This window comes from Geotrypetes seraphini, chromosome 3, assembly GCF_902459505.1.
Source record: "Geotrypetes seraphini chromosome 3, aGeoSer1.1, whole genome shotgun sequence".
Taxonomy (NCBI): domain Eukaryota; kingdom Metazoa; phylum Chordata; class Amphibia; order Gymnophiona; family Dermophiidae; genus Geotrypetes; species Geotrypetes seraphini.
The window spans coordinates 320,541,679-320,569,310 of NC_047086.1; the positions used below are offsets into that span (position 1 = coordinate 320,541,679).

The window sequence follows — 27,632 nt, forward strand, 5'->3', positions numbered from 1 at the left end:
GATTGCAGCTCTCGAGGAGGGACTTGACACCCCTGGGTTAGTGCATGTGGCCATAAATTTACTTGTAATTTTATTTAGTGTGGATTGGTATATAGGAGCCTAGATTTGTACCCGAGACAATAGAGCAGTGTATCTCAAACTGTGTGCCTCCTGAGATTCCAAGTGTGCCGTGGAACACTAAGGAGGAAGAGAGGCGCCTGCCAGCTGACTTCCTTACATAGTATAGTGCCAGCGCTGCCTGATTTGCCAAAGGCCTGCCTGTTTCCTCCTTCTCTTTAGGGTCCTCCAGCTTCCCCCCTGGCCTCCTGGTCTCACCTTTAAAGCTAATTACAGCAGCCTGCAGAGAATCGCCAATAGGTAAAATGATTTTATTTTCAATATAGTGATTGAAATGTGTAATTTTTGAGAATTTATATCTGCTGTGTATATTGTGTGTACATGAAAAATGAATGGAAAACAATGCATTACAATTAGTAAAGGGGATGGGATCTGGGACAGAGCTTGGGTGGGCCTAGGGAGGTCTGTGGTTGGGGTACTCAGTTGCTATTTGTTAGACTTAGGGGGTACTTAGCTTGAAGTAGTTGAGAAACACTGCTGTAGGCAATCAGCTGGCACTAGTGCCTCTCCTTCTCTCCGGCCCTCTTCCCTGCTGGCACCCCCTACTGGCGTCTCAAAGCCCATCTGGAGGGCCTCTGCACATGCGCGGATGTCGACGTGATTTATTTATTTATTTAGTCATTTGTTTAGCCCATCCTCCCAAAGGAGCCCAGAACGGGTTACAGGAGTACATTCATAGTATGGGTAGGACAAATGTTCACAGCATTTACAAACTTTACAGCATTTACAGTATAAACATAACATGCAGACTTAGAGATACAGACTTAGTGGACATAGGGTGGTTTGGATTGCAGTATTTTCAGTGTAGATATACTAGGAAGTAGAATAGCTTTCCTTTGCAGGTGGGTGCATTTTTGTTGTCAGAAAAAGTGGGAATAGTTCAAGTTATATTTGCGGTGGCATACTAGTTTTAGCGAGATTCCGTTTGGTATATTAGGTATTGTCTTTGGGATGCCATCCATCCAGGGTGTAGACGTGGGTCTTCACAGAGCTGAGTTTGTAAAGAGGAAGGTTTTCACAGCTTTTCTGAAGTTCCAAAGACTGTTTAGTGATCTAATGGAAGGGGGAATGATGTACCACATTCTGGGTATGTAATGAGAATATGAACGTCTTCGGGCTATCTCTGACGTGAGTGAGTGGCCTGGTGGCAGGACCAGCCGTTTTTCAGTTTGTGATCTCATTGATCGGTTGGTGACATAATTTTGAAGTTTTGATGCTATGTAGTTTGGTGTCATTTTGTGGAAAGTCTTGAAAGCTAGCACTAAGGCTTTGAAGGCGCAACGTTTTTGGATAGGCAGCCAGTGCATGGATGTTAGTGCAGGGGTGACATGGTCGCAGAAGCCCAAATTTTTTAGGAGTCGGATTGCGGCGTTTTGCACACCTTGTAGACGGGAGAGTGTTTTTGCTGGTTAGCCCACTAGTAGAGCGTTGCAGTAATCTAAGCCGGATAGTACAAACGCATATAGTAGCTGGGCAAAATCGTTTTTGTGAAAAGAGGCACGGATGCATTTTAGTTGGCATATATAATAGAAGGATGAAGATACTAAATTTGATACATGGTCTGAGAGCGAAAGGGTTGAGTCGAGAGTCACTCCTAGGCTGCGGATTTTGTCTGTAAGGGTGTTGTTTCCCCAGCATATGCGTGATGTCATCATGGCGATGTCTGTGCACTTCTGGGTGCTTCAAGCTATGGCCACTACCTTTAGTGTACCTTGGCTCGAAAAAGTTTGAGAGACACTGCAATAGAGGGTGTTGTGATTTGTCCAAGGTCAAAAGGACTTGTACGCTGCCTTCTTGTGTTCTCAGCCTGCTTCTGTAATCACTAAGCTACTCTTACAGGAAACTATTTCTGTTAATGTACAAAGAAGCTTTGGCTGTCGAGGCTGGGTGTTTTTCTGTGGTTCCCCTATAAATGTTTCATTCAATATGAGAACAGTTGCTACATGCTCTGTGACCACAATTGCGGAGTTTCTTCAATAACAGATGTTCTGTTAAGGCTTGTCTGCAGTATGTTGTCTGAAGAAGATACCAGAAAATACTTCTTCACTGAAAGGGTGGTTGATCGCTGGAATAGTCTACCACAAAAGGTAATTGAGGCCAGCAATGTGCCAGATTTTAAGAAAAGATGGGATTGGCATGTCGGATCTCTTCAGGGAGGTAGATAGAGGGTGGGTCTTGGTGTGGGCAGACTAGATGGGCCGTGGCCCTTTTCTGCCGTCATTTCTATGTTTCTATATATCTGTTGTCTCTGATTGAATATTATCTGTAATCAGGTGTCGTTTTGAGTGGCCTAGCGTAGATTTGGTATGTGTCTTGTTTATTCTTTTATTTTTGAATTTAATTTCTATGATTAAGGAATTTCATTGGATTTGGTTTATTAAAAGATTCTTCTTTTCAAATGGGAACTTATCCAGATCCTCTTGTAGGGAGTTATTTCAATGCTAGTGATTGCTGTGTAGTTTTTTGGGTTTTTTAAAACATCTTTTTGTATGTCATAAGTGGTCTTTCTTTAAATAAAAATAGCAAACTAGCTCTTTTTTTAATCAAAGCTCCACTATGCAGTTGTTTTCTCTGGAGTATTGTTTTTTCTCTAAGTGGCTTAAAAGCTTGACCAAAAGATGTGGACTGTTAAAATTGTAAAAGCACGTGGGTTTAGAGGTTGGGGCCCTTTTTCCAAACTTATCACAGCTGATGTAGTGCTGGGTGCGCTGAAATGTCCTGCAGTACTTTGGATACTTGCATGTGCTACCAGCTCGCTAAAAGAATATATAATTACTTTTTTCACTGAGGGGGGGCATGTCTAGGGGGGCAAAGAGTATGCATGTCTATGCTAATCAGTTAGCACAGCCACATTCCTACGCAGTAAGGTTTCCTTTTACTAAGGCGTGCTAACCAATTTAGCGTGCAATAATCGATTTAGCACGTGCTAACGATTAGCATGCGTTAAATGCTAAGGCGCCCATAGAATATAATGAGTGCCTTAGCATTTAGCGCGTGCTAAATCGATTAGCGCGCCTTAGTAAAAAGACCCCTAACTGATTAGCACAGAATTAGTGTGTGAGCCCTTAACCACATACAAAATAGGCGAGGGTTCATGCACTAAGGGCTCCTTTTACGAAGATGCAGTAGCGGTTTAACACGCATAATAGTTCACGCTAAACCGCCAGCCGCGCTAGCCGCTGCCACCTCCTCATGAGCAGGCGGTAGTTTTGGGGCTAACGTTAGCGCGTGATGAAACGTCGTGCGCGCTGAAGCTGCTACCGCGGCTTCGTAAAAGGAGCCCTAAGTTTTGTTAATGGCCGTGCATTAATGGCAACAGTAGCGCAAGGCCGTTAAATTGGAAAATGAAAATCAGCCATTTTCTGACTGTGAGAAAAAGCGGCCTTGGTGTATAGAAAGACCTTCGTAAGGGCACCCTAAGACCACTCGTCACCACAGCTTAGGGGCCTTTTTATTAAGGTATGCAAACTGATTTAACGCGCGCTAAATGCGAAGACGCCTCTAGAATATAATGGAAGCCTTGGCATTTAGGGCTCCTTTTACGAAGCCGCATTAGCGGTTTAACGCGCATAATAGCGCGTGCTGATATGCCGGCCACGCTAGCTGCTACCGCCTCCTCTTGAGCAGGTGGTAGTTTTATTGCTAGTGTGGGGGTTAGCACATAATTAAAAGTCATGTGCGATAAAGCCACTAATGTGGCTTCGTAAAAGGAGCCCTTAGTGCATGTTAAATTGGTTAGCGCGCCATTTGTCCCTTCTGACCACTAGTGGTTTTATTAAAGGCATCACTTTTTCATATGTATGGAAAAAGAATAAACGCTGGCATTTACAAATTTGCGGTAGAGGTTTCTACTGTGGGCCGGTGAGGTTAATGCTTCGGCTCCCAAAGAATTCCTATGAGCGTCAGAACATTTACCACACCGGCCTGCGGTAGAAACTAGAGAGTTACACGGGGATAGAAATCCCACCCATCCCCGCCCGTCCCTGCCAGGATCCTCTCCATCCCTACCTGTCCCCACCAGGATCCTATCCGTCCCCACCCGTCCCCGTCAGGATCCTCTCCGTCCCCACCCATCCCTGTCAGGATCCTCTCCGTCCCCACCCATCCCCGCAAGGAATTACCTCCATCCCCGCCCATCCCCATAAAAAGCAGCAATTACTTCTGACAGGATCATCAATTCCACAGTTTCTTTTGTGTTTGTGCTGCTGTTTTCCTTGTGGAATATCTTTGGTGGAGCCCTTTTATGTTTTCTGTTCAGGTAATTAACTTATAAACACCCTTTTTTACTAAGGCTGACTTGTCCATTATATTATATGGACGAACCCTGCTTCCAAAGCCTTCCATCCCCGTGGGAGTCCCGTTGGCTAGAGGGGGGTCCCCGTGGGAGTCCCGTGGGTTAGGAGGGATTCCCGCGGGATTCCTGTGATCCCCGTTCCCGTGCAGACCTCTAATAGAAACCTCTACCGCGGCTTTGTAACAGGAGCTCAAAGAGTTGCAACAGCAACATTTTGCTTTCAGATTCACGAGTTGCATAATTTCTTGTCTATTGTTTTCTTAAATGTGCAGGCATGAACAGTACTGCCTAGGTTTCTACAGAGAAAATTGGGAATATGGTTTGTAATACTATAAGAGTGAATGTTAAACTTGAAGTAGCTGAATGCTGATCAGGAGCTGAATTTTTTAATTTGATTTTTTTAAATTGCTAATTAAACCCCTCCCCCCCTTTTTACGAAGCCGTGTTAGACTTTTTTATCGCCGGCCGCAGCGGTATTAGCTCCAATGCTGATAGAATTCCTATGAGTATCAGAGCTAATACCGCTGCGGCCGGTGATAAAAAAAAAGTCTAACGCGCCTTTGTATAAGGGGGGAGGGTAAGGACATCTTCTTTTATCTGCACGGTGTGTTATTTATTTGCTTTTGGGAAAGACCTTTTGCCGCTTTGAAGAAAGAATTCTTCAGCATATAACAGAGACAATGTAATTAGAAAAATTAACCATAAATTTAAAACATAAGTTTAATTTGTATTTACAAATATGGCAACCCAAGGATATAGACCTAAAAAAGCAAATTCATTTCATTTACACTTTTTCCGCTCTTATCTTGTGTATGTGAACAAAACTGAAGCTTTCTATTTTTGTCTACATTCCTATTATTTGAGTATATCTGTATGTTATTCTCTGGTCAATGTGGTATTTTCGTGATTCAGTTTAAAACTGCTCCTGTTCTTTTGATGGTTAAACAAAATATTTGGGAAAAATGGCTGTTAGCTTGTTCTTGGCTTCTGCTGAGAGACCAAGCTTCTGTGGCTTTTGAGTTCATAAGACTAGACTTTATTTTGTCAACAGAGGAGACTGGAATCATATATCTTTTGATTTTTTTGCCCTCCTGCCGATTGGCTTCTGCACTAGTGCTCTTCCATGAAAGTCTTTTCAGCTTCAGCTGGGCAGATGGAGAGGAGGGATTAGTTTTAACAGCTGCATAGAGGGAACAATTGATGCAGATTTAGGTGGTTTTTTTTTTCTGCTGTGTTAATACTCTGGAGGAATTAGAATAACCAAAGTCATAACAACCTCTTTGCTACATAATTTACTCAGTTTTAATATATATATGTCTGCACTCTCTAAAATTTGAAAGGGGATGGATTCCGTACAAACATAAGGAAGTTCTTCTTCACCCAGAGAGTGGTAGAAAGCTGGAACGCTCTTCCGGAGTCTGTCATAGGGGAGAACATCCTCCAGGGATTCAAGACAAAGTTAGACAAGTTCCTGCTGAACCAGAACGTACGCAGGTAGGGCTAGTCTCGGTTAGGGCGCTGGTCTTTGACCAGAGGGCTGCCACGTGAGTGGACTGCTGGGCCCGATGGACCACCGGTCTGACCCAGCAGCGGCAATTCTAATATTCTTATATATATGTGTGTGTGTGTGTGTGCGCGTGCGCACCTGTGCACTTCTGATGTGCCTAAGACCTATGGGCAGGGCCTGAGGCACATGGGCCAATCAGGTCCTAGCTCCCTCCCTGATGCATCCCACATGCTGAGAATGGCAGGCCTGCTGGATGGACGGAGAGAGGACCCATCCGTCCGTCCAACTTTGAGGATAGTGTGGGGGGGTCCGGGGTAGTGGGGGGGCCAGAGTAGTGGGAGCGGGGTGGGGGAAATGGTTTGAATAGAGTGGTACCAAAAATTACATTTGCTTGGAAAGAATAATAACATGAAACCAAATGTAAGAACATAAGAATAGCCACACTGGGTTAGACCAATGGTCCATCTAGACCAGTATCCTGTTTCTAGAGTGGCCAGGTCACATGTACCTGGCAGAAACCCAAATAGTAGCAACATTCCATGTACTGATCCCAGTGCAAGCAGCAGTGGCTTCCCCCTTGTCTGCCTTAATAGCAGACTATGGACATTTCCTCCAGGAAGTTGTGCAAACCGTTTTAAAATCCAAATACGCTAACCACTATTACCATATTTTCTGGCAATGAGTTCCAGAGCTTAACTATTCATGTTTAAAGGGTCGGGAGTGCAACTGGAGAGGGGGGTTGAGATATCAGGGGGTATAGGATATCAAAAGAGAAGGGAATGGAGGGGGGCGTGAACCTTCACCATCTGTGGCTGCAATTAGTACCTCTTTTGAGGTGATGGTAAGTACAGTCACTATCAGTAGTCGTGATTACTAGCAGGCGGTATCAATCTGCTTGCTAATCGTCATAGCTGGCCACACCTCCAACCTGCTGATGTCATGCCCAGCTCCCCCCACCCCACCCGCATTAAGCAGCTAGCATGGGTCTGCTCTAATATCTAATGTGTGGCAAAATATGCAATAGCTACTTATGCAGTTTTTAAAAGACCCCCAAATAAGCTTATGTTATACCAGCGGCACTAAAATCTTTGAGCCTATGCGGTTAAATTTATATCAACTTAAGGTGACCTCCTGCTTCTAACATCTAAACAAAAACTGACTTACTCATCTTTCAGGAATTTTCCTACTGAGACACTCTCACAGCAGTCAAAATCCAAGACTTCCTCATATCTTCCTTCCATAAAACTCTTAACTGGAATCAGCCTCCTTTTCCTTTAGCTATGCTCTTAAATCAAAGCAAAACTTTTTGTCTGTCCCTTTTCACACAATATTTTGTGCATTTTCTGGACATCAGTGCTTAATGTCGTGGGTCTTACCCTCAGGAATACTGCTTCTCTCAGCTTACATAGGTTGCAGTCTCATTCGAAAGTTATGGCAGCCCTTAAAACCCATCTGGTCAGGCAGGTATTTAAGTCCACTTCCTTAATTTTTGGCTGTCTGCCCCCTTTCTCTGGGGGCCTCTGTTTGATGCACTGAATCTGCTGGTTCTGCTTTTCTTTTTCTTTTTTTGGCATGTGATAAATAAGCATTTATTTCCAAGCTATGCCAATTATGAAGGTAGTTAATATATTAGCTGAAAGTTATTTCCTTTTGATTTAGAATAATATAGGGATTTCATACATATAGCATACAGTTATTGTGGGTTAGGCACACTGACTGCACTCCAACCCAAACAACCTCACCAGTAAAATTAGAACCTACCAAAGCATTCATCTAGTTAATGCCATGTATTCAACCCTGTGCTACTCTATAGCATGAGAAACTTTCAACGCTGTCAAGGCCCCGGATTGCTCTCTCTATCTGGAATCTACCACAATTCACCCAGTAGCCCTATCTGTTGAGTAATTTTGGCACTTTCAAAATCTTACTCCTTATTTTCAAAACAAAACAAGAACATACTACTTCACTCAACTCAGCAAAATCTTTCTTTTTTTAAAAATCTTTATTCATTTTTAAAGCTCCCAATAAGTATAACATATAATACAATCACTTATACTTAAATAACACTTAATATATCATCAAATTCTAAACTACATCAAATAATCCCTCTCCCTTGTATCCAATAATTATTCATAAGCAAAATAAATCATAAAATATTCCCATCCCCCCACCCCACCCTGGACGTATATGGTTCTGCTTTTTTAACTTTTTTATTGTTTTCTTGTGGACAGATGCAGTTTTCTGATCCTTTTTTAAAATTGTTTTTCTATATGAATTGTCGTTATTTTCATCACTGTGTTTCTCCTATTATTTAGAATTTGTAGACTGCTAAAATGGTACGTTCCCTGTGGCAGTATATCAAATAAAGACGAACATGAACTTTAAATTTAGAATGAAGTGTTTGAAGTTCAAGTTTCAAGTTTATTAGTTTTTATATACCGCCTATCAAGGTTATCTAAGCGGTTCTACAATCAGGTACTCAAGCATTTTCCCTATCTGTCCCGGTGGGCTCACAATCTATCTAACGTACCTGGGGCTATGGAGGATTAAGTGACTTGCCCAGGGTCACAAGGAGCAGCGGCAGGGTTTGAACACCCCAGGGTGCTGAGGCCGTAGCTCCATCCACTGTGCCACACACTCCTCCATATTGTTAAGCAGTATGAGCAGTAAATTTGTGACACTCATATATTGGGAGGAATACCGGAAATTGTTCTTTTAAACACCTTTCAAAACACAAATTTAGCCGTAGAAGCCAACTTTGTGGACTTAGTGGTTGCCAATATTGATCCAACTCCTTCATTTATGCCCAGAGACGAGTCATTTGAAGGAGAGTGTGGCATACTGATTAGAGCTACGGCCTCGGTACCCTGAGGTTATGGGTTCAAACACCGTGCTGCTCCCTGTGACCTTGGGCTAGTCACTTCACCCTTCACTGCCCCAGGTACATTAGATGGACTGTGAGCCTATACTTGAGTACTGGATTTGTAACTCGCGCAGAGCTCCTTTGGGAGGATGGGCTAAAAAAATCAAATACATACTGTAATTTGTATTGTGTTTGGTACCCCCAATCTTTTAGAAATATTGATGCCCATGAGCATAGCCATTACCTTGTCATGTCTGCCTGTAGGATGACCCCTTTTTCCCTGTCCAAGCTGGTTCATGAGAGTATGAAGATCTTATATAGCCAAGCTTGCCTACAAGAGGAGTTATGGACTGCACTGTGGAACATGGTGGATAGACTTCAGAGAATAAGGGGCCAATTTTATAACAGGGCGCTGCCATCTGGGCATCCCAGGGCCATTCATAAGAACATAAGAATTGCCATGACAGACCGAAGGTCCATCAAGCCCAGTATCCTGTTTCCAGCAGTTGCCAACCCAGGTCCCAAGTACCTAGCTAGATCCCAAGTAGTAAAACAGATTTTATGCTGCTTATCCTAGGAATAAGCAGTGGATTTTCCCAAGCGTCTCAATAATGACATATGGACTTCTCTTTTAGGAAATTAGCCAAACCTTTTTTAAACCCTGCTAAGCTAACTTATTTCACCACATTCTCCGGCATAGAATTCCAGAGTTTAATTACACATTGTGTGAAGAAATATTTTTTCTGGTTTGTTTTAAATCTACTGCTTAGCTTCATCGCATGTAAAGTGACTTGTAGGCAGCGCTAAGTATGATTCTATACAGTCTGCATAACTTTTATAGAATCAGCACTTAGTATTGCATTAGTTGCAGCTGAATTTCTAGGCAACATATGATTTAGAATTGGGCCTGAAGTGTACAATGTGTCTTTTGTCATTGTTGTAATGTTTACGCTTTGAATTTAAAAAAAAAAATTGTACCATAAAATTGTCCAGAATATAGATGCCTAACCCAGGGATAGGCAATTCTGGTCCTCGAGAGCCAGAGCCAGGTCAGGTTTTCAGGATATTCACAATGAATATGTATGAGATGGATTTGCATGCACTGCCTCCTTGAGATGCAAATCTATCTCACGTATATTTATTGTGGATATCCTGAAAACCTGACCTGGCTCCGGCTCTCGAGGACCGGAATTGCCTACCCCTGGCCTAAACTTATGCTTATACACCCTGTTTACATATACATTTGCCCAGCCTGGATGGAGATGGGGGTTTGCACTTATGTGCCTAAAATAAACTGGCCAATTTGTGCATGCCTGAGAGAAGATGCAAATGTGTGCGGATACTTTTTTTAGGGGAGAATTTTGGAAAGGAATTGAATGTGAATGTTCTCCCTTTTAAAACTGGAACGTTAGTAGCATTCCTGCTGCACAATCTAGGTGGCCATTTATACAATTATCCTCCCTATGCACCAGCCACATAAATATAGTGCACTGGTCCATAAGGTTTATCGAATGCTGATGACAGACGTAAGAAATCACAGGAAAGGCTTTCTGTGCACGTTTATTTCAACCATGTAGAGTTCTGTTTTTCGTGTGATGGTTGGCAAGAACATTGTAAAGAAGGTGGTGGCACTCCACCAATCAAATTACATGTCCAGCCCATAATCCCCTACCCCCACTTCAAACTGTACCGTGCAATCACAAGAACATACAGGGCCATGGTGAGACCTCATCTGGAGTACTGTGTGCAATTCTGGAGGCCACATTACAGTAAAGATGTGCGCAGAATTGAATCGGTTCAACAGACGGCCACCAGGATGATCTCGGGGCTCAAGGGTCTCTCGTACGAAGAGAGACTGAACAAATTGCAGCTCTACACTCTCGAGGAACATAGGGAGAAAGGAGACATGATCGAAACATTTAAGTACCTCACGGGACATGTCGAAGTGGAAGATGATATTTTCTTTCTCAAGGGACCCTCGGCCACAAGAGGGCATCCGCCCAAACTCAGGGGCGGAAAATTTCATGGTGACACCAGAAAGTATTTCTTCACAGAGAGAGTGGTTGATCATTGGAACAAGCTTCCAGTGTAGGTGATCGAGGCAGACAGCGCGCCAGACTTTAAGAATAAATGGGATACCCATGTGGGATCCCTACGAGGGTCAAGATAAGGAAATTGGGTCATTAGGGCATAGACAGGGGGTGGGTAAGCAGAGGGGGCAGACTTGATGGGCTGTAGCCCTTTTCTACCGTCATCTTCTATGTTTCTAAGTTTCTATGTTTAATACCATAGTAACATAACATAGTAAATGATGGTAGTTAAAAACCTGTACAGTCTACCCAACAAGGTGGCCAGAGCTTCTCCCTCCATTCCATGCAGGTTACACTCCTTTACAATTAAACAAAAGCAGGGCAGTTGGCAACTTGCCACACACAGAGGCTCATTTTCAAAGCACTTATTTATTCAATTTTCTATACTGTTCTCTCAGGGGAGTTCAGAACAGTTTACATTAATTTATTCAAGCATTTTTCCCTGTCTGTCCTGGTGGGCTCACAGTCTATCTAATGTACCTGGGGCAAAGGGGAGATTAAGCAACATGGAGCAGTGGGGGGTTGAACCCACAACCTCTGGGTATTGAGGCTGTAGCTTTAACCACTGCGCCACACTCTCCCCTCTGTTCTGTGAGTAAAACAGTATTTCCTCCTATTGGTTTTAAAAGTTTTTCCCTGTAATTTCATAGAGTGCCCCCTAATAATTTTTGATGGAGTAAAAAAAATCGATCCACTTGTACCTTTAGACACACAAAGTACCATAGAAACCTGTGGTGCTTTGTGTGTCTAAGGGGCTCATAATAAATAAAAATAAAAAAAGATTCAAAAAGTGGCCTAAATCGGTACTTGAACAATCAAAAAAACAGATTAATCAAAGCTGGTTTTAGATGTATCTAAAACCAGCTTAGGCCTTTACCCTGCCTCTGAATGCCTAGAGCGAAAAGGGGCATTTTTGGGAGGAGTGGATAGAGTGGGAGGTGGGCCGACCTAGACTTAGTCGTCTGGCAACCATAACCAAAAAGGTTTGACAGGTTGCCAGATGGAACTTATACATTTTGACTTAGATCAAGTCAAAACAGGTATAAGTTCCGAATAGGGGCTGCTGAGCTGATGCACCCCCCACCGTAACGATCGCGGCAGGAGAGATGCCTAATCTCTCCTGCTATGATCCCTGCTAATCTTTCCAGCAGGAGAGATGCCCAATCACTCCTGCCAAGCTCCCCCCCCCGAACTGTCATGAATCCTGATAGGAGGGAACCCAAGCCCTCCTGCCGGCGAAGCACCCCCCCCCCCCACGAATCCAAAGATGCGGTTGGTCCATGTGCCTAAGGCCCCTCCTATGGGCAGGGCCTTATAGACCTGGGCCAATCAGGCCCTAGGTCCCTCCCCGATGCATCTCACAATGCACCGGGAAGGGGTAGGCCCGCCATGCCAAGGATGGCAGGCCTGCTGGATGGATGGAGAGAGGACCCATCCATCCGTCCAACTTTGAGGATAGTGGGGGGAGTGTGAGCAAGAGGGCTTGGGATCCCTCCTGCCGGGCATTGAATGGGTGTTGGGGGGGTGTCGGCAGAAGAGATTAGGCATCTCTCCTGCTGCAATCGTTAGGGGGGGGCATCCAGGATTCTGTAACCAGCATTGTTTTTGACAGATACCAGTTACAGAATCATGCTTTTAGGCGAAGGATTGGCCCCCTCCTTCGCCTAAAAGGTCTTTTTTGGGGTGTTTGGGACTTGGGTAATTTTTTGGGTTTGAATGTATCTTAAGGATAGATTTAGTGGTGGTTTGGGCGATTAAACTAGTAAACGTAGAGGTAAGCCATTCTCAAAAAGAACACCTCATTTTGGATTTTTTTTTTGAGAATGGACACTTCTCTTCTGCCTGCTTTCTGTGTCTAGAGACTTAGGCCAAAAGGGGACTTAACTTTTTTATTTTATTATGCCCTTCCACATGCTTTGAAAATGAGCCTCAAAGGTGATTAAATATGATGCAGTCTAGAAATGTCTTGCTCCAAATTTAAAACCCGTTTATAAACTCACCTGTTTTCGAACGCCTTTGAAACTTAACTCCACTCCCCATCCCACCTCGGTTATTATTGCTCTAAACGGCAGCATCTCTACTCCCTTCTTTCTCTCCTGCCTATTTCTTACCTTTCACTGCCCACATGAGTTGTCAATTCTTCTTTCCTTAGAAATTCACCGTTACCAACGTGAGACAGCTACGTTGGCTGTCTCACACTGGTAACAGTGAATCTCTAAGGAAATCAGAATTGAAATGTGGATTGGTGTCTAGGAGGGGTGAAGCACGCTTTAAAGATAAGTCCCTTCAATAAGTAAACTAATTATTGGTCAAAGAGTAAGTAAATGTTAGCAGATGATGAGAAAATAAAGTAAATAAAGGCTGGAAGAACAGGAGTCATATTCCCTGTCAGCCACCTGAAGATCCAAAGAAAAAAGAATGAAACAAAAGAATTGCTGCGGCTGGGTCAGACCAGTGGTCCATCGTGGCCAGCAGTCCGCTCACGCGGCGGCCCTCTGGTCAAAGACCAGGGCCCTAACTGAGACTAGCCCTACCTTTCAAGCAAAGTAGTTATATTGAATGGGTCCCATTGATATTGTATCAAAGGCAACTATTGAAAAGATGTTTCCAATGTATATGTTTGTTCAGTTTAGCATATAAAAAACATGATTATCCTTATAAATCCACATGAGAAATCAATGCAGCAAACCCTACTACGGGCCCTTCTTCAGGGGTCCGGAGACAAATCGTTGGACAAATGTGAAGTGTGAATGTGGACTAAATACTTTCAACAAATCGTACCTGTCAAAAGCAACTTCTTCACCTCTCAGCCAGTTAAAGAGCCTGTACAGAGTTTCACTGTCCATACTTTGTGTCTCAGATGTTCGCTCATGTGTGGAGGTCCTCCATGTGGATTTATGAGGATTATCATGTTTTTTATATGCTAAACTGAATAAACACATGCATTGGGCATTAAGATATACAGCATTACATAGGATTTTTTGGACCCCAGTTCGATTATAAAAAATAGATAATTCTAAATCTAATAGATGCTGGCATTGTCATATTAATATAAGGACTTTGGATCACCTGTTATATTTTTGTCCACTGATACCTGGTTTCTGGAAGTCAATTTGGGGACAAATAAATCTCATTCTTGGGTCATCTATCCCCTTATCCTATGAGGCTGTAATTTGTGGTACGTTACTTTATGTTAAGCCTACTTTAGACAAGTATAAAAGTCGCCTTTTCCTGATCATGACAGGAATTAGGTGTTCAACTGATCACACATAATTGGAAGAACCATGACACGATTAACTATACTTTTTGGTGGGTAAATGTGTGTACCCACATATAAGTATGAAAGAATGATGGCGGAACGTTTGGGGACTAGTAAGTTCTTTAATGATGTATGGAGTTCATTGACTACTTTTGTTGTATTACAGTAAGGGTCATGTTTCTTCCCTTTTCATTAGATTCTTTACACATCCAGGGAGAGTAGGGAGAGGGAAATATACTTTGAAGAGTTAAATTATTTAATTATAATATTGAAATCACATCATATATATTAATAATTAAGATGAGGATGGGAGTAAATGATTGTTTAATGTAATAATTGTATAGTTAGTGCGTTCTATGCAGTATTTATGATTTACCAATTGTATTGCACTATCAAAGTTTGAAAATCAATAAAGATTTAAACAAAACAAAAAAGAAAGATACACAGCATCCACATTCATAACAAATGATATGAATGTGATATAGAATAGGCTTACTTGATCCCAAATGTCTGCCATTTTCAGAACACAGACCATAGAAATCTGGCACTGGCCTTACTTCCCAACCACTGGAGATGCCGTCCAAGCACCACACCTGACCATCGTAACACATTAACATCTAAAAGCACATTTCTTTCAATTGGCTTTTTTAAATTGAAGAAATGAGTTTGGGACTGCGGTCTGTATTTATTTATTCACTTATTTTTAATAAAATTTTCTTTGGTTGGTATTAGTTAATTTTTATTATTGATATTTTGACTGTTATGGAATATTATGTATTAAAAAAAATTCCTTTTCTTCTGTTCTTTCCTTTTCTATTTTGAATGGAATTCTTTTTGCAATATGTTTTATAAACTGCTTGTATCCTTTTTAGCAATATAAGCGGTATATAAAGTTTTTAATAAACATTAACATTAATAACCATGAGACCATTGTTTTGTTTTGATTCCATCCTCCTTCTTTTCAGGGATTCTCTGTGTTTATCCCACACTTTTTTGAATTTTGTCACTGGGTTTTTTTTTTGTCTCCAACTGGAGGGTATTTCAGACATCCGCTACACTCTCCTTGAAAAAATTATTCCTAAATCTACCATTCTGCAACTTGGTTCCAGGCAAAATGGCGGAAGCACTGATAAAAGAAAACATCGATGAACATTTTGAAAAAAATAAACTTCTGATAACCAGCCAACATGGATTCTGCAAGGGGAGATCATGCATGACTAACTTATTGCACTTCTTCGAGGGAATTAACAAACAGATGGACAGCGGAATCCCCATAGACATCATATACCTAGATTTCCAGAAAGCCTTTGATAAGGTGCCTCATGAACGTCTACTCTGGAAACTGAAGAACCATGGAGTAGACGGAGACGTGCATAGATGGATCAGGAACTGGTTAGAGGGTAGGAAACAGAGGGTAGGGGTGAAGGGCCACTACTCGGACACGAGGAAGGTCACGAGTGGTGTTCCGCAGGGCTCGGTGCTCGGGCCGATGCTATTTAATATATTCATAAATGATCTAGAAACAGGGACGAAGTGTGAGATAATAAAATTTGCAGGTGACACTAAACTATTTAATGGAGCTCGGACAAAGGAGGACTGCGAGTTATTGCAAAGGGACTTGGACAAACTAGGGGAATGGGCGACGAGATGGCAGATGAAGTTCAACGTTGAGAAGTGTAAAGTATTGCATGTAGGAAACAGAAACCCGAGGTTCAATTACACGATGGGAGGGATGTTATTGAATGAGAATACCCAAGAAAGGGACTTGGGGGTAATGGTGGACATGACAATGAAGCCGACGGCACAGTGCGGAGTGGCTGCTAAGAGAGCGAATAGAATGCTAGGTATAATCAAGAAGGGTATTACAACCAGGACGAAAGAAGTCATCCTGCCGTTGTATCGGGCGATGGTGCATCCGCACCTGGAGTACTGCGTCCAATATTGGTTGCCATACCTTAAAAAGGACATGGCGTTACTTGAGAGAGTTCAGAGGAGAGCGACACGTCTGATTAATGGGATGGAAAACCTTTCTTACGCTGAGAGATTGGAGAAACTGGGTCTCTTTTCCCTGGAGAAGAGGAGACTTAGAGGTGATATGATAGAGACTTACAAAATCATCAAGGGCATAGAGAGAGTGGAGAGGGACAGATTCTTCAAACTTTCAAATAATAAAAGAACAAGAGGGCATTCAGAAAAATTGAAAGGGGACAGATTCAAAACGAATGCTAGGAAGTTCTTCTTTACCCAACGTGTGGTGGACACCTGGAATGCGCTTCCAGAGGATGTAATAGGGCAGATTACGGTACCAGGGTTTAAGAAAGGATTGGACAATTTCCTGCTGAAAAAGGGGATAGAAGGATTACTACACAGGTCCTGGACCTGTTGGGGCCGCCGCGTGAGCGGGCTGCTAGGCACGATGGACCCCAGGTCTGACCCAGCAGAGGCATTGCTTATGTTCTTATGTTCTAAATTTATGTCCTCCATTTTTACTGCTTCCCCATCTCTGAAAAAGATTTGCTTGTATTTTATCTTAATACTTTTCAAGTATTTAATTGGCTGTTTCTTATCTCTCCTATCCCTTCGTTCCTCTAGGGGTAGGGAACGAGGGCCGCAATCCAGTCTGGTTTTCCCCAATGAATGTACAAGAGATCTATCTAATTGCATGAACTGCCGCAGAAAATATTTCTTCACACAATGTGTAATTAACTTTTGGAATTTGTCGCTGGAGAATATAGTGAAATCAGTTAGCTTAGCGGGTTTTAAAAAAGGCTTGGATAATTTCCTAAGTCCATAGGCCATTATTGAGATGGTTTGGGGAAATCCACTGAACAGGATAACTCTTTTATCAACAATTTCAGATTCAAATATTTATATCTAACCAGATCTATATATAGTTTACAACTTCTCCCTTTCATTTTTAGACCTTGTTTTATTTGTAAAACATTTTTAATTACCCTCCTGATGTCGTTTTTCCTTAAATGTTCTCTTACTTTCTTTAATAATTGTAGTTCAATCCTTTTTATTTATGTATCACTTATTGTGTACATTGATGGTATGTTTGATTGTTTAAATTGTTCTATGTTGTTCTCCCCCCCCAATTTTTTTTTATTTTTATACGCATTGAAAATATTTGATATTGTGTTTATATCAAAATTTTAATAAACTTGAAACTTGATTCCTAGGATAAGCAGCATAAAATCTGTTTTACTACTTGAGATCTAGCTAGGTACTTGGGACCTGGGTTGGCCACTGTTGGAAAGATTCTGGGCTTGATGGACCTTCAGTCTGTCCCAGTATGGCAATTTTTAGGTTCTTATGGATTGCGGCCCTCATTCCCCACCCTGGGAGTATACATATTGAGATCTTCAAATCTCATTTTCATTTTTTGCTGCAAACCTCATACAAATTTATCACCTTCCTCTGAACTATTTCAAGTCTTTTGGGGCCATATTCTGTAAATGGTGCCTAGATCATGCCTACTGGGCCTTAACTTAATTGCTTTATTTATTTATTTAATTCGTTTTCTATCCCATTGTCCCGTTGTTATTAGTGCGTTCTATGCAGTATTTATGATTTACCAATTGTATTGCACTATCAAAGTTTGAAAATCAGGGGGGCGCTAGTGAGCACCACTGTGAATGGCAGCGTAGCGTTTCAGCTCCGCAGCCCAGCGAACTAAAAAGATAATTTTGAGATAGCCCGAGGGCTTTTTGATCGTCGGCGAACCTACTGAGTGAGAGCCTAATAATGTCTGCAGCTAAAACCGGCAAAAGAAAAAATGTGGAGCCGATTTCGCCGCAGAAATCGGCGACTGCAAAAGATGGGGAAGACTCGTTGCAGACTGTCATGGCGGAACTTCGCGCCATGCGGGACATCTTGGCCTCTACTAACCAGAACACCGAAGATATAAAAACGGATCTTGCATCGCTTACAGTGGAAATGGCAGTGTGCAGGTCGCGACTGGATGTAGCTGAACAGAAAATTGAGGTGACAGAATCAAATGTAAAATCTTTGCAGCGTCAATTTAAAAAAATATCTATACTTGAGCAGGAGCTTGAAGACGCCCAGAACCGCTCGCGAAGGAATAATTTGCGTGTTCTGGGCATCCCGGAAACGAGGGAAGGAAAGGATGTGATTGCCTTTCTGCAAATGTTACTACCAAAACTCCTTGGCACTGAGTTTAAATATGACTTGGAAATTGACCGTGCTCATCGAGTACCGACGCATAAGATAGAAGTGGGAGCCAAATATCCACGGCCTATAGTGGCTCGACTACTGCGCTACACTCAGGTGATGGAAATTATGAGGCAGGCGAAGTTGCAGCGTCCACTGAAGTTTGAGGGACATAACATCCTTATAGTACCTGATCTTGCTAAACAAACAGCTAAAAGAAGAAAACAACTTTTGGAATACAGGCCCAAGCTAAAGAATATTGGAGCTAAATATGGCATGTTTTACCCTGCCACTCTCAGAGTCACCTTCAACAACAATACTAGAAATTTCACTCACCCTCATGAGTTGGCAGATTACTTGGAGTCTCTGGCACCTAGTTCTATAGATTCTACTTAGATATGGCTGTGTTCTTCTCTTCACATTGCCTGGTTTAGATTGCTGTTAACACTACCTGTTATGGGTTTTTGTTTTGACTGCCTTAATGTTCTGACTCACTGCCATTTGGTATACTAAAATCTGACTTGTGTTTAGCACTGTTGCTTTTGTTTTCTGGTTCTGCTGGCACTATAGACATTTTTGCTACTGATAAATAGGTGAATATGGTGCATATAATCTAATTAAGGTATGCTGGGCTGCGTTGAGTGGCTCGCTGTCTGCCTATGTGATCTCACTATCCCTGACTAACTTGTTAGGCACTATCTCTGTTGAATCTTTTTTCTTTTCTTATGACAGATCCGAATACTTTTATACTCTTACAGATTATACTATGTCTCTTCCTAAATCTGAACATAGACGTATATGTGCATATATTGTTTGTTACGTAGAATATTATACTACTGCTACTATTCTATTGGTCAGCTTTCATGAGACCCCTAGATACCCTGATGGATATGTTGTATGATTATTATATTACAGTGTGGTCAATGTATACCTTATATGAACATGACTGCATTGCAATCTCCTATGCCATATTGAGATTGCTTTCAATGGATATAATTGAATACATGCTCATGCTATCCCACCATGATTGTTCTTATTGTATCAATTCAGTATGTACCCCTAATTTGATATGACACTCACATTTTGCTCACTTAATGTGAAGGGGCTCAATAACCCCATTAAACAACAAAAAATATATGACTATATCACACGGCTACAACCTGATATAACATTTCTCCAAGAAACTCATCTCTCTGACAGAGATTCTGCTAAATTTTGTTTTCCCTGGGCCCTTCCGTCTCTATACTCTCCTGCCATAGATAAAAAAAATGGTGTTATCGTTCTTATTAAACGCAGGAGAGATATTAAACTGTTAACTCACTCAACCGACTTAATGGGTAGATGGGTTAAATTTCATCTGGATATTAATGGTATACTTGTCACATGCTTTAACATATATGCCCCTAATGCTGATATTCCTGATTTTTTTGATGATTTATTTTTGCAGTTTTCAGCTTCCCCTGATACTAAATATATAATAGGTGGGGACTACAACCTTATCATTGATCCTCATCTGGACCGCAACTCTCATGCCTTATATAGAAAGTCTCGATCTTGGTATAAATTGCAAGAGCTGATTGAAACCTTTGATTTAGTAGACCCTTGGAGAATTACCCATCCCTCCGACTCTACTTTTACCTTTTACTCTCCACCACATAATACATATTCTCGCATTGATTATTTTTTAATTAGTGCAGCTCTCTCAACATATCTTGCATCTGCTACAATAAAGGAAATTGCTATTTCAGATCATGCAGCCATTCTACTTAGCTTTAACAGGATTGCTGAAAATGCCCCATATAAGCAATGGAGATTCAATAACTCGCTACTTATAGAAACTGAGTTTAAAGAACATATCTCTGCTGCAATTAAGGAATTCTTTGAACTTAATAGACCCACCTCTAAGGACTGGATTAATCTATGGGACTCTTTTAAAGCATTCATTAGGGGAGAAATTATATCTAGAGCAGCTCATCTGAAACGTGAACGATTACGTGCTACTATAGAATTAGAATCTGAAATTAAAAAAACTGAAGAACTTCATATAACTCGGCCTACTGATTTTGAAGTTCTGATGCGTCTTAGATCACTCAGAGTAGAATATAATGCACTTTTAAGCAAATCTGCTTCGCACTCCCTGTTACTCAAGAATGCCTCTTATTATATGGAGAATAATAGATGTGGGCATCAGTTAGCCCAATACCTTAAGGGTCGTTCTACTAAAACTTACGTGGCCGCTATACAAAGTGATAACAATCATATACTCACTGATTCTGCAGATATAGTATTACAATTTCGTGACTTTTATTCCAAACTCTACACTGCTGAAAAAACAGATTCTGTTGCCACGGAACAATTTTTACAATCTCTGCCCCACACGACCATCTCCAGTTCACAACAAAGAGATCTATCCAATACCTTAAGTAGTGATGAAATAGAGAAGGCTATTAGACATCTAGCTAATAATAAAACTCCCGGACCAGATGGACTAACTGCGGAATTTTATAGAGTGTTCCTACCTCAGTTAATACCTCATATACATGATTTCTTTTTGTATATCATTCAGACGGGTAAAATATCTGGGTCCTTTACAGAGGCAACTATAATTGTTTTACCAAAACCGGAAAAATCGCCCTTATTAGTCTCTAATTATAGACCTCTCTCTTTAATCAATACCGACGCTAAGATTTTTGCAAAAATCATAGCGAATAGATTGATTCCTAGTATACAATGTATTATTTCGCCTGATCAAACAGGCTTTATTCCAGGGCGCCTGTCCAGTGACAACACTAGACTACTGGCGGATGTGATACATCTCACTGGAATCAATTCTGAGCCATTACTGATTATGGGATTGGATGCTGAAAAAGCTTTCGATCGAGTAGAGTGGGATTTTATTTTTACTGTATTGCGATGGTATGGGTATCCGTCTTCTTTTATATCAATGATCAAATTACTATATACGTCACCTACAACTAAATTGCATATTAATGATCATTTTTCTACACCATTTCACCCTAGCAGAGGAACTCGACAGGGTTGCCCACTTTCCCCACTATTGTTCAATATTGCTCTTGAACCTTTGCTGACTGCAATACGTACATGTTCTAATATCTCGGGATTTCACACATCCTCAGCACACGTTAAGTTATCAGCGTATGCCGATGACATTCTATTGTATGCATCTCCCCCTTCGGTACCCTTCATTTTGAATTTGATATCTGAATATTCTTCCATATCAGGCTACAAGCTTAACCTATCTAAGACTGAAATAATGCCTCTCCATTGTCCTAATGTTAAGGAGGATCTTAAAAAATACGGCTTTTTATGGGCCTCTAATAAAATTAAATATTTGGGAATTTATTTTGGACCTTCATTAGAGGATACTATATCATACAACTTAGAATTTTTGTTTGCCAAACTTAAACGGCTTACATCTTATTGGTCACCACTTAAACTTACATGGTGGGGCCGATTAGATACTATAAAAATGATGTTAGTTCCGGTAATCAACTATACTCTTTCCATGTTGCCATGCCTGCTCCCGATATCAGAATATAAGAAACTAGAGCGCATTATAGTTTCCTTCCTCTGGAATGATAAAACACCTCGAATAAGTCTACAAAAACTCAAGTGTACTAAACGTACTGGTGGGGTTAACTTCCCTAGTGTATATGACTATCACCTAGCTTTCCTTCTACGGCAAAGCATGGTATGGCATGATCCATCTCACCTTACATACGTTCCATTGTGGGCCACACTAGAATCACAAGGAGACCACTTATATTTACGACATGCTGCTCTAATGGAGAAACCTGAAGAGCCAAACTCACATCCGGTTACAAATTCCACAATTACTGCTATTAGATCAATTGACCGGCTAATGGAGATTCCTTGGTCCTTATCATTATTTGCTCCTATCTGGAATAATCCCACATTCAAAATTCAAAACAAATTGATCTCCTGGAAATCCTGGCAGAAACTTGGTATATGGAATATATCCCATCTTTATGATGGACATATCTGGTATACCTTTGAAGATATTTGCAGAACACACAACTTGCCTCCGTCACAATTTTTTAGATGGCTGCAGCTGACTCACTGTATTAAAAAGATTCTAAAAACTAATAAATACAAATTAGATGTGCCTTCATATTTTACAGCATGTATCACTATATCTACCTCTGGCAAGGCTGCCTCAAAATGGTACAAACTACTCCAGGGTTATAAATGTGCTTCTGTGAGTACTGCTAAGGAACTATGGCATAAAGAACTTTCACTGGACTTAGACGAGCACGCATGGGGTCACTTGTGGACCTCTGCTGGTAAAGCCCTTCATTCTTCCTCTGTACTCCAATCGGCATACTTTTTATTGCATAGGGCTTACTGGACCCCTTGTAGGCTAGCTAAGATAGACTCTTCTGCATCGAAACTGTGTTGGTCTTGTAAACTACATGAGGGTTCCTTACGACATATGATCTTTGATTGTTCCATGTTGGCTCACTTCTGGAGATCGATATGGTTAGATATATGTAAAATACTCAGTATACATGAAAATTTAACGTATGCTATTGTCATTACTGGTATGCATGCATTGTCTTCCCCTATCACGGAAGATGAAGGTATATTACTGAGAGGCCTCCTTCTGTTGGCATTACGGACTATTTCTTCTAACTGGAAATCTCTGGATAAAGCTACACCTTCCCTATGGTGGTCCAACATTAATTTAGTAGTTAAATATGAATTGATTTATGCAAGTAAAAAGGGCTCTGTACGCCGATTCCATGATGTATGGGACCCTGTATTGAAATATTGATACCAAGGTGTGTAATAGTGCCAACATATTAATACTATTTCTGATATTTGACCGACAGGAATTATCATCTGAATACACTAATATACCTGACCTCCATATTGAAATAATATGTTTATTTGTATATTGATGCACATATATATACCGAATCTTATATTTTTGGATCTGTCTTTTCACTTTCACTCTTCTATGAAACAGTTTTAGAATGTTTTGATGTTGTATTGCTTGATTGATGACTTTTTTTCTTTAGTTCTGTTTTCTGTTATATACAAACTCAATAAAACTTATTGAACTAAAAAAAAAAAAAGTTTGAAAATCAATAAAGATTAAAAAAAAAAAAAAAAGATACACCTGGGTTACAGAACGGGTCACAGGTTAAACATACATAATGTCAGTACAAGATTACAATGCAAGTTTTCATCCTAGTTGGCATATATTACGGTAGGTGCCGTTATCCTTACATGACACAGACTGGTTCAGTTACCAATATACAATTCTTTGTAGTCCATGGATCAAGGACAGGGAGGTCAGATGAAGAGGTATGTTTTTATTGCTTTTCTGAAGTTGAGGAGACCTTCGTGAGATCTGATCTGTGATGGCAGTCGATTCCAGTGGCTCGGTATGAAGTGGGAGTAGGACCGTTTGGCAGTTTGTAGTTGAAGGGCACGACAAGGGGACGTTTTGAGGCGTATTTCATCCTGGGAGCGGAGGGACCGGTTTGGCGCATACGGAAGAAGTTTAGCCATCGCACAGCCCGGTGCTATGTCATGCAAGGATCTGAACGCTAGCATCAGGCCCTTGAAGACACAATTTCAGCTTTAATTGGCATGATAATTGAATGCACCATTTAAAACCAATTAAAATACATTTTAAAACGCAGGTGCTGCTATGTATCCTACAGCATCACACCTAAGGTCAAAGTAGGCATGTATAAGGGCGTAGATGATCTTAGGGGTCACTAGGTGCAGCTAGACCTCATTCTCCCAAAAAACTTAGGTACCGGAAATGTAGGCCTTTAAAAACTTGGCTTACATTACTGACACCTAAGGCCCTCCTTTACAAAGCGCGCTAAGCGTTTTAATACAGATTTAGCGCATGCTGAATCAACGCGTGCGCTAATCACTAATGCGTCTATAGGATAACATGCACGCGTTAACATTTAGCGCGTGTTTAGCATGTGATAATATTTAGCGTGCGCTAAAAAACATAGCGCACCTTTGTAAAAGAGGGGGTAAGTGTTTTCTTAGGCACTGGTACCTGTGATTCTGTTAATGGCGCCTAAGTGTGATTGACATACAGCCAGTGCTGTTTTTCTAGGTGCCGTTTAGAGAATCTGGGCCTTTATGTCCTTAATTTATATGGCCTTCAAAACTGAACACAGTACAGTGTTCCCCCGGTCAGTCGCGGTTCGCGCTCCCAGTCATTCGCGGTATTCTCCGACTGGGACTTCCTGTGCTAAAGTAGGGCTTCACTAATCAGGAGCTGTGGGCGGGATGGACGGGCTTGGCACCCATCTGTCTGGCCAACGATTTTCAGTTATGGGGGGGGTCGCAGGTGCATCAGGGGGGGTCTCGCGGGTCGGCAGGTGGAGGGAGGTTTTTGGCAGGGTGGTATGGGGGTTGCGTTGGGGCAGGAGGGCCTGGGATCCCTCCTGCCTGGATCTTAGTGGGGGTGGGGGACAGGGTGGTTGCCTGGCCAGGAGGGGTTGGGCTCCCTCCTGGCCCGATGTTGGGGGAGGGGGATGGTCGTGGCTCACCGGGGCAAGAGGGCTTGGGCTCCCTCTTGCCCCGATCATTGTCGGCGGGGCCAGGAGGGCTTGGGCTCTTTCCTGGCCCGATTGGATCGGGGGGAGGGGTGGATCGCTGCAGGAGAGATGGGTCATCTCTCCTGCCGCTTTAGCGATCCCAAGTGCCGCGTTTGTGGTATTGCTATTGCAGCAGGGGAGATGAGGCATCTCTCCTGCCCCGATGGTTACGGTGGGGGGTGGGTAGGTTGCCAGGACACTGAGCTGATCGCGCCAGCCGCCATCAGCTCAGCGGCCCCTTTTTCGGCACTTATACCTGTTTTGACTTGGTCTAAGTCAAAACGTATAAGTGCCGACTAGGCAACCTGCCTAAACTTTTGGTTATACCTGCTGTACGTCTAGGTGTAGGTCGGCCCACCTTCCACCCACCTTTTTTCGCTCTATGCGTTTAGAGGCAGGGGAAAGACCTAAGCTGGTTTTAGATACATCTAAAACCAGCTTTGATTATGGGTACTTGGACGATCAGGCTTTTTGATTGTCCAAGTACCCATTTAGGCCACTTTTTAGACTTTTTTTTTTTTTTATAAGCCCCACAATCTTTGTAGCAGATTCTTTGAATTGTAAATTTGTCTTTTCTTGTTTAAAGGCTATTCTGGCAGCTAACAGGTCTGTGGCAGTTTTGTAATGTTTGTGATGTATTGATGTTTTATTAACATAAGAACATAAGTAGTGCCTCTGCCGGGTCAGACCAGAGGTCCATCCCGCCCAGCAGTCCGCCCCCACGGCGGCCCAACAGGTCATGACCTGCCTTAATCACCAGAAGGGGCCCCCTTGCCCCCTAGGTTTCTCATCGAAGTCCTATCTTCCCATCAATGTCCTAACCCTCCGGCCTTGCACCTGCACGACCTGGTGAGCTGTCTATACTTATCCAACACCCCAGCACCTCCCTCAGTACCCCACGATCCCCTTTTCCCTCAGGAATCTGTCCAATCCCTGTTTGAATCCCTGTACTGTACTCTGCCGGATCACTTCCTCCGGGAGCGCATTCCATTTTTCCACGACCCTTTGGGTGAAGAAAAACTTCCTTGCATTTGATTTGAACCTATCTCCCTTCAGTTTCTCTGAGTGCCCCCTCGTACCTGTCGTCCCTTTTAGTCTGAAGAACCTGTCCCTGTCCACCCTCTCTATGCCCCTAAGTATTTTGAAGGTCTCTATCATATCCCCCCTGAGCCTCCTCTTTTCCAGAGAGAAGAGCCCCAGTTTATCCAGCCTCTCGGCATATGGGCAGTTTTCCAGCCCTCTTACCAGTTTCGTTGCCCTCCTTTGGACTCTCTCAAGAACTGCCATGTCCTTCTTGAGGTGCGGCGACCAATATTGAATGCAGTATTCCAGATGTGGGCGCACCATTGCTCGATACAGCGGCATGATGACTTCCCGCGTCCTGGTTGATATGCCCCTCTTGATGATGCCCAGCATCCTGTTGGCTTTCTTCGAGGCTGCTGCACACTGTGCGGATGGTTTCATGGATGGATCCACTAACACACCCAAGTCTCTCTCAAGTCCAGTGTCTTCCAGCAATCTCCCCCCCATTTTATACTCGAACAACGGGTTCTTTTTCCCTATGTGCATGACCTTGCATTTATCTACGTTAAAGTGCATTTGCCATTTGTTTGCCCAGTCCTCCAGCTTATCGAGGTCCCTTTGCAGTTCCTCACACTCCTCCCTGGTCCTAACTCTGGCGCAGAGTTTGGTATCGTCTGCAAATTTTATAACCTCACACTTTGCCTCCGTTTCCAGGTCATTGATAAATATGTTGAAGAGTAGCGGCCCCAGCACCGATTCCTGCGGCACACCGCTCGTGACTCCCCGCCAGTCAGAATATTGGCCCTTTACTCTGACCCTCTGTAGTCTACCTGACAGCCAGTGCTTGATCCATCTGTGTACATCCCCGCCCACCCCGTGGTTCCACAACTTCCTAAGCAGCCTTTCATGTGGCACCTTGTCAAAGGCCTTTTGAAAATCGAGGTAAATGATGTCTATGGGTTCCCCTTTGTCCACCTGACTGCTTATTCCCTCAAAAAAGTACAGAAGGTTTGTCAGGCACGACCTTCCCTTACAGAATCCGTGCTGGCTTGTCCGCAGTAGGCCATTTTTCTCGATGTGCTCGCAAATGCTGTCCTTGATCATTGCTTCCACCATCTTCCCTATAACTGAAGTCAGGCTCACCGGCCTGTAGTTCCCGGGGTCACCTCTCGATCCCTTCTTAAAGATAGGTGTGACATTCGCCAGTTTCCAGTCCTCTGGTACCTCTCCAGTTTTCAAGGATAGGTTGCAAACATGCTGGATTGCGCCCGCTATTTCCTGACTTAGTTCCTTTAGAACCCTTGGGTGGATCCCGTCCGGTCCCGGTGATTTTCAGCATTGAGTTGGCATTATTCTAGAAGCATTCCGCACGGTTCTGTGCGCGGTAATTTTGTGTGTGCGCTAAAAACGCTAGCGCACCTTAGTAAAAGGAGCCCCTACTCTTGGGTTGCTGAAGATGTCCTGACCTGTTTCTACAAACACTTCCAGAGCAGAGTAACTCAAACAATGGTTGGGATTTGGTTGGTGCTGAGTTCTACAAGGGGCCACTGAAATGTTCTCAGCCCAACCAAGAAGAGAATGATGCGGAGCCATGAAACATACACGTTTTTCTACACTTTTCTTGACATTTTTCATTTCAACGATAGGAAATGAGACAAAAAGTGTCAAGAAAAGTGTGGAATAATGTGC

The 27,632-nt window shown here is 42.4% G+C and overlaps 1 protein-coding gene across 3 annotated transcripts in view; it reads left to right on the forward strand.

Annotated features, from left to right (window-relative positions):
- NINL (ninein like) overlaps window positions 1-27,632 on the forward strand; it is a 173,372-nt gene that overhangs the window by 11,872 nt on the left and 133,868 nt on the right. The window contains exon 1 of one of the 3 annotated variants that reach the window (XM_033938657.1): window positions 2,102-2,204. The exons of the other annotated variants lie outside the window; for them this stretch is intronic. The gene's annotated coding sequence lies outside the window, so the exon portion shown is untranslated. Of the gene's footprint in view, window positions 1-2,101; window positions 2,205-27,632 lie in introns of those variants that run through there. 3 annotated transcript variants of the gene reach the window in all.